Below are 8,515 nucleotides of genomic sequence, written 5' to 3'. Positions count from 1 at the left end.
CAACAACCCCCCGTTTGAGTCGATATTTGTCCTCCTCCTCTGATTTCCACTGAAAAAAAAAACAATGTCTGGGGGAAAATAGCCAGCAAAAGAGTTTCAGTTTTCATCTTTATTTTACATGGAAGAAGAACGATCTTGTTTTGTATAGTCTAGCGATAGTGACATTAGAAAGCTGGTCTCAAATGTTAACGTTGTTTCAACAAAATACGATTCAGAAAGCTTAAGAGCGCCAAGTTTTTCGAGTATTTCGAATTCATCTAAGGGGCTACTACAAGAGTTCATTTCACATCGCAGTCTGTCAAGTTTTGGTCTAATCGCAGTGGAAATTAAGTTAAGCCGATCAAGTTAACTAGCTCTCAACGATCGCGCCAATTCGTCTTCAGATCAATACTGGCTTTTTGCGAGCGGTGCAAGTGCCATATGAAAATTATTGGGAAGGTTATGAAATAAATAAACTCCTATCTGGTATGTTGGCTGATAATCTCCTTGGCTGAGAGATTGTCTTCAAAATTTCACATTTGCCCTTGAAGTTTCGCTTTTTGGCCAAATAGTGTATTCATTTTTCGGACAATCTCTCAGGCGCGGACTTTATCAGCCTACATACCAGCCATCCAAAGGGGTTTATTTACTAATTGACTGACACCCGTGGTTTGTGTTTGGTATCGATATCCCGTCCTTGGTCCGACTGGTTGCATTTTCGTTTTTCCTCCCCTCACAAAAACGTCCAAATCGATATTCGATAGAATTACACGTTACGAACTCCTAGAGCTGTTCCTATTTCGTGGGTAAATAAATGACACCTACCACATAGGCAGAATAAACGTGCTAACGATGTGACACACATTCTAGATCCACAAACGGGTATAAATTAAAACGCCTGAAACGAAATTTCAATCTCTCTGATAACCACCCCTTGTATGAGATGTTTTATGTATGAGATGGATTTATTGGGTGGAGTATTTTACCGGAGTCTAACTTAGACCATGGCTGAAGTTAACAAATAAACTTCTATATCTGTTCATAGTTGGGTTTTTCATAAGGGATGAATATTGTAGTAGTCTGTGCTATATGCCTGCTTGGGCTTACATTCTTGGATGTGCCAGATTGAATCGATTTAGACCATGGTTTTGTTAAACCTCGTCTAAACTTTGTTTATATGACCTGCCCATGGAGTCGGTATGCGTGCTTTGGCTCAGTTTTTCTACATACGAAAGAATATCACACTGGAAAAGTAATGGCAATACACCTTTATTGACAACTTCATAGACATTTTTTATTGACAGCTTCACTGGCATTTATTGACATCTCATTTTGACAGTCTCCTCCTCTTCTCTGAAAATTGAACAAAAATTGTACAGTTAGCATAAATTGTAAACTACCGTTGACCTTTTACCAAGAAGTGTAATATATAAACAATAGCCTCCATTTGGAGCGAAAATATGCTAGGATATTTGTCGGCGGACATTATCTGAAAAGCAAATACTTTTCCGAGTGCGTAGCTAGAGGAAAACTGTGAGCTTCGAGGAACAGATAATGTCCAAGGACAAATACCAGAGCATATTTTCGCGCCTGATGGAGGCTAGTGTGTTTATTATCCTTCAAATCGTTTTTCGCAACACGCGCAGTTTTCAAAATTGGGGAATATTCTCGGATATTCCCGGTTTTAGCTGTGGGATATTCGGTCAGGTCACGTGCTTAGACCAATCGCGCGCGAGCGAAAATATTTGTTTTACAATAACTGTCCAATTTCTCGCGCGCTGATTGGCTCATTTTTGTCATCTATAAGAGTACAGACGGATAAAATTTTAATTTACGCAAGCTTTTAAGTTCAGCTCTCAGCTGTCAAACTGTCAACTTTTCAACCAAAAGTAGCCAATCAATAGGCGAGAAAAGCTGTTGACAATGTTAGCGTCATTTGGAATAAAATCCACTTATCTTTGTTTACGGCAAGTTAACGGCGTCTTTTACTCTCATATTTATTCCCAGCATTTGACCATTTTGGGGTCTTGTTATTCTAAAAAACACATTGATGTCAGTGTTTTATGGGTATGTCCTCTTATTGATGATAAATTTCGCCATAACATTGTCAATGTACATTTCTTTGCCGTCCACTTCAAACCAACAAGGTAAAATGTCCGTCCTTGCAGTTTTTGCTAGATGTACGTATAACAACAACTAACTTTATTGCATTAGCCTGCGAATAAAGCCGCCTCTCTCGCACAATGACCCTCGGCGGTGGGCGATGAGAGGCGACTGTATTAGCAGGCTATATTTGAATGAACATAAATACATACAGTGTGAAATTTACACTTGCTGTATCACAATTATAGCGAGTTTTTGTACAAAAATACAGATTCATTTGTAATTAGGCGCTGTTCTCGTCGCCGTCGCAGTCCTTGCTTTTAAGATCCCTATAAGAGTTTTGTACTTTTTAGAACTTGATTCTTTAGTTGTTGTTAGACTGTGCAAGGTTAAAATTGGCAACGAAAGGCAGTTATTTTTGCGAAACGACATACGGCAGGAGTACCCGTCGGATCCGCTCCGCAAAATATCCGCTCTACAGATTAAAGTTGAGCTGGCTGGGAATTTTAGCATTAAACAGAATCTTGCTGAGAATTTAGCTTATCGAGAGCTAGCTAGCTGGAAAATTTTTTTGGGTGTTCAAATAGCTTACATTGTGGTTTTACTAATCAGTTCTGGCTGGAAATTACATTCCGGATGCAATCACTGACTGAAGTGTGTCACTTGACACTCTCTGACTGCTTGACCTTTTGTTTGAAAACATGCTTACAATATAATGTTAGTTCTTTTATTTGTAAAAAACTAGGTTACTTTACATATGAAGCACTACAAATAAGAGAACTTTGTAACCCTAGAACTTAAAATGAAGAATCTTGTAACTAACGATGTTTATTTTTCTTTCTGGTTGCTGTTGTAATTTGTTTCGTTTTTGAATTTTTATTTAACGATTATGTATTTAGGTAACACCATTTATATGGGAATATCAATAAATTGTTGTTGTTGTTGTTTATTAAAGTTTTATTTACCAGCAAACAATAGAAGTCTGTTCTGCTGTCATTTATAGTGTGAAATTAGATCGGTTTCTTTTCCCTTGACACTCCTTTTTCCCACGTTCAGTTGCATGTTTCACCACCGTTGATCCGGTCGCGGAAAATCATCGTCTGTTCTGCTTTCATGTTCTACCTTGAGACAACTGGTTATCTGGTGATGACGTTTGTTGATTCGTGCAGTCTTTTCACATTTTTGCCTGAGGCCCGGTGAGACTCGGGTAACCTCGTAATATTTTGTAACTAAAACATTGTTCCCGTATAATTTTGTGTCCAACGGTCGGTTTCAAGCGCGATCAGATTTTGCCGACCAGTTGTTTGAGGGTTTGGCAGCCAGAGAACTCTGAGGACTCCACTGATAAATTCCAAGGTTCTACTTTGGAGTTGAACTAGCTGAATCAGCCTATGTATTTAATATTCAGTGATAATGTTTAAGCAATGTGTGCGGGAAAAGCCGGCGCAGGTTTTCAAACTGTATTCGCCACTGTATTGTATTTCAAACCCAACGGAAAGTGCAGCTTCAGTGAAGACAGTGAAAGCAAGAAAAGGCCTAATATGTCTCAGAACTTTGAAGGGTTTTCGAAATTGTCAGTGCATTCATCCACAGTGATCCTACTTCCAAGTGTAATTTCAATTCTGTAATTTTAACGACCAGTAAAATCCGATCCCGGTGCTGCAGTCGATGATGACCGCTTTTTAACGCGTCGAACGTTAAAACACGAGCTATTGAAACACATTTGCCGCGTCTTGGACAAACTGACGAGATATTGAAATGATTATTTTTTTCCCGGTGTAAGAAAGTATTGTTTCCATTGGTTTCTTTACTGAAGTCCGATCGTGTTCTTTATATAACTGAAGGCTGATTACCTATTGCTGCCTTTTGGTATCGCCGAAAATTTGTCCTGAAAGAGTTGTTGACCAACACACCTGATTGATCTAGTTCAATGCTAATTGTACTGTACTTTGGGATTTAAAAGGGAATACAAAGGCTTGCCATGTCAAAGGTCAGAAAAGACCAGAAGGCAATCATGTCATTCCAGATTTCGTTCTTTCGGTGTCGATAGCGCCAGGACAATAATGTGTAATTTAATTTCTTATGCGTTCCCATTTGTTAACATTCAGTTTAGAGAACAAGTTATTTTGCATGCATGCGTTGTTACCGGAAATGGAGACATTTCGCCTTATTGTCCTTCTTTTTATGATGGCACAGACAGTGATTTTGTGGTGGAACAGTTATCGCGCGGTTCAGTTCATGTAGCTAAGGTAAAGCACGAAACAAGGCACACGAAAAAATAGGGGAGGGGCGTGGCACCAGTTCACACCATTCACTGAATTCACGCTTCTGGGTTATAGTTTGATGACGAAATGAGCGGTAAAAAATTATTCCACAATTATTTTTCTTGTACAGTTAAAACCTTGCTTCTTTCAGTTGCCCCAGGGAATGTAATTTTTAGCAATGTGACATCAGTTAAAATCTAAGACATTTCATTGAATTCTCTCATGAATGAGCTATTTTTGTGAACATAGTTCTTGATCTAGATCTTACATTGAGGGGCCCGATAGTATCACCAGTTTTGTATATTATTATGTGTCCTTGGCTGTATGCGTATTTGGATGCATGTGTGTGTGTGTGTGGACGGGGGGAGGACGCCGGTATAAGAGGGATTGTGCAGTATGTTACATTTTCTAAAACATATCATTTTTCAGGTGTAAAATTAACTGCGTGAACTATAAGAAGCACAGCTAAAGATGCTGCAAACGTTACCCGATGTCATGGACTGGTACCCAAGAAAAGACGAGCAAATTTGTTGATGAAATCACGAGATTAAGTTTGTGAATCTTTTATGCTGATCGTTCAGTGTATATTTATGACATTACATTGATCTGATTGATACATTTTGTTAACGAGTTAACGAGTAATGATGCTGTTAATAGCAATACTTTTACTGTGAACGGCCTTTAACATTCCAACAATGCCGGGGTCTTTGCTGCGAAACTTTGCACTTAACTGTGTGAAACTTTTACGGTGAACGGCCTGTAACATCCCAACAATGTCGGGGTCTTTGCTGCGAATGCTTGCACTTAACTGTGTGAAACTTTTACGGTGAACGGCCTGTAACACAGTCCCAACAATGCCGGGGTCTTTACTGCGAAACTTTGCACTTAACTGTGTGAAACTTTTACGGTAAACGGCCTATAACATTCCAACAGTGCCGGGGTCTTTGCTGCGAAACTTTGCACTTAACTGTGTGAAACTTTTACGGTGAACGGCCTATAACATCCTGACAATGCTGGGGTCTTTGCTGTGAAACTTTGCACTTAACTGTGTGAAACGTTTACGGTGAACGGCTTTAAACATCCCTTCAATGGGTATTTATGAAATTTTTACGGTAAACTACCTCTAGGAATGTGAGTGTCTTTGGTTGTTTAGCTTTCAAGTTAAATTAATTTTGTGAAAGTTGTGTTGACAGTGCTTTGCAGTGTTGGGTAAGGCATGGATCAGTGACATGGACTGAGATGGATCACCAACATTCAAGGTATATATTATCAAGATTCTTTTTATTCATTTTATGATAAAGATTCTAATGTGGTTTATACACTTTTATCTCGCAATTCCAGAGTGGGAAGCTCAGAGAAGACAGTTGTCCAAAGAAAAAGAAAAACACGTTTTTCAATACTTTTGAGGTAAACATGGTATTACTAATCAGCACTAAACCAGCTCCCTTTGGTTGTTTTAAGGAGCTGGCATAACCCTTTAGTTTTCAAAAAAATCATTAGCAATAATTGTAAACTACTAAATCGGGGTAAACATATAAAGTGTGTTGCTGTTGTTGAAATTACAATCATTATTGGGCTAGCAATGTAGAAGTAAGGCCGATATGTAGTAAAGGACTTCAATATAATTTTTTGTTCATTTCCCTTACAGCGTTATATAAAAGTAATTTTGCAACAGGCATTTCTTTGGTGAAAGCAAGTTTGATCTGAATGTCTAGAAGGATTAGAGGGATCTTATTTTAAACATAAGTGTGAATCGTTTTAGATGTCAGAACGTAAAGTGCCAAACTGTCACACGTATGCTGAACCTGGAAGACCTCTGAAGTATCGGAAAACAACGTGCTGGGAGACACCTTGTCCGATCCGCTTAAGACATAAATGGTAAGTTGTATTGTTTTTAAGTGATAACATAATCAAAGTGTAGATTTTGCTCATAGCGGCAAAAATAACCACATATTGCTAATTTATCTCTAATAATAGTCAACAGACAATAGGCTGTTGAATAAAGGTCCTAAACAATGCGTTTGTTTTTAATCTAGGCCAAAACGCTGGCCAGAACATTTTTTCGCTTATAATTGCCTTGCTGGCATTTACAATGTTACCCTTTACTGCTGGCTGGCTACTTGGCTAATTGCCATTTTTCTAGCTCGGTATTCAAAATTATCATTATGTCTGGCTGGGAGTTTTATGAAATAAAGTCGATCTTGCTAGCAGTGAAGAGCGGATATTTTTTTCCCAGGAAAGTTGCTTATTAATGGTAATTGACGTGGGAGCACAGAATCAGTGCTTGGGAAGTCACATATTAAATTTCCAGTTAAAGTGTCGTTGGGTACTCCTGATACAGTACAATTGTAAGAGTTATAGTTTTATAGCGCTCCACAGTTACAGTTTATATAGCGCCCTTTTTTCAATACGCTGCTTCTCTCGAGACGGGTATGGGTGTGCCAAAGTTGATAGAAGGAAATGGTCAAGGAGTCCCGGCAAACAACAAAGGAGCAACCAAAGAGGCCAACGGATTTATGTCGGAAGGTCCAGGACCCTGCACATCTCTTGTTAAGCTGTACACTAATTACCTAATTGTAAAGCTTCTTTTGTTAAGTTGCATGAGCACAAATAATCACCTTTTGTATTTGTGCAGTGTCAATATTCCATATAAAGCGGCCAAAAACATACAACAAAAAGCTTTTCTGGGCTCCTTAACCATTCCCCTGGAGTTAAGGTAGAGTATTAACTCTAATCTAGGATAAATGTTAAAAGTGGAAATGAATACATTAACAAGAAGCAATTTACAATACATATATAACTTGGAGGGAAATAAAAAATGCAGGGCCCGAGGATGATGCTTAAGGACATCCACGTTCCATCTTTTTCCAGTCACTTGTAATTTCGCCCAGTTTTACTGTATTTTTCTGTTTTTGAAAAGGGATCGCATCAAGTCAAGAGATCCACTTCCAAAGCCATAGTATAAGCCTCCACTACTACTACTACTACTACTACTACTACTACTACTACTACTACTACTACTACTACTACTACTACTACTACTACTACTACTACTACTACTACTACTACTACTACTACTACTACTACTACTACTACTACTACTGCTACTGCTACTGCTACTGCTACTGCTACTACTACTGCTGCTGCTGCTGCTGCTGCTGCTCCTACTACTCCTACTACTACTGCTGCTACTGCTGCTACTACTGCTACTACTACTACTAATCGAATATTTCCTCAGGATAACCCTTCAGTACAAAGTACCGTTATCAACGGGGTCCTGCTAAGAATTAAAAACAAATAAACAAGAATTATTAAGATATATAAAATAAGATACATATTAAAAACCGTTAAAAATACAATAGAAATTACAAGTAATAATCGTCTAAGGCTTTCCTAAATAAAACTCTAGAATTAATGTTTCTTAAACTTAAAGGCAATAAATTAAAAATCGAGGCACCTAAAAAATAAAAGCTACGGCGCGCAAAATCCAGTCTGACTTTTGGTAGTTTTGCAGTTTTCCTATTCTTTCGAGTGTTTAAAGCGTTATGATGTAATCGGTGAAAATAGTCTTTAAATGAAAAGCATACAGTTCCATTAAGGCAGTCAAATACAAAGCAGCACGCTCTTTTTTGTAAAAAGTTATCAACAGTTAAAAATCGAAGATCACAGTTCTGCGAACTGCATTTTGGGAAAAAAAAAGTTTTGTAAAAAGTTATCAACAGTTAAAAATCGAAGATCACAGTTCTGCGAACTGCATTTTGGGGAAATGATTTCGAGGCTTCGGGTCTCAATGGAGCGGATCATGCGTTTGCAGGACTCTGACCATCCAAGACTAGTATAGCCGCAATACGTAAATATTGGCATAATCATCGATTGGTAAATTCGTTGGGCAGTAAAAGTATCAATACTGGAACGGATGCGCCGTAAGAGGTTCACTCTTCCTGCTGCCTTCTTGTAAATTTTTTGAAAATGAGTTTCAAAATTAAGTGTCGAGGTACTTATAACATGTAGTGGTGTTGATGGGAAAACCGTTGACTGAGAGCTTGACTTGACAGCCTTGAAACAGATTCAACCACTTACCGGTACCAAACAGCATCACCTCAGATTTTCCTTTCTTCAGATTAAAAATAAGTTCATTATCACGAAACCAGTTAAAGAGATTATCTAAG

General features: G+C 38.3%; 1 long non-coding RNA gene across 1 annotated transcript; it reads left to right on the top strand.

Moving 5' to 3' along the window:
- Positions 1 to 4,333: 4,333 nt before the first annotated feature.
- LOC149108235 (uncharacterized) lies at positions 4,334 to 6,402 on the top strand. The gene is made up of 3 exons (XR_016209228.1): positions 4,334 to 5,605; positions 5,688 to 5,753; positions 6,109 to 6,402. It is a non-coding gene; the product is annotated as an uncharacterized LOC149108235 (long non-coding RNA).
- Positions 6,403 to 8,515: the final 2,113 nt, after the last annotated feature.

Source organism: Orbicella faveolata, unplaced genomic scaffold, assembly GCF_042242905.1.
Source record: "Orbicella faveolata isolate gen_17 unplaced genomic scaffold, um_ofav_v1 contig_26, whole genome shotgun sequence".
Classification (NCBI taxonomy): domain Eukaryota; kingdom Metazoa; phylum Cnidaria; class Anthozoa; order Scleractinia; family Merulinidae; genus Orbicella; species Orbicella faveolata.
Note: the sequence above shows the minus strand (reverse complement) of the source record. Positions and strands in the feature narration are given on the sequence as shown.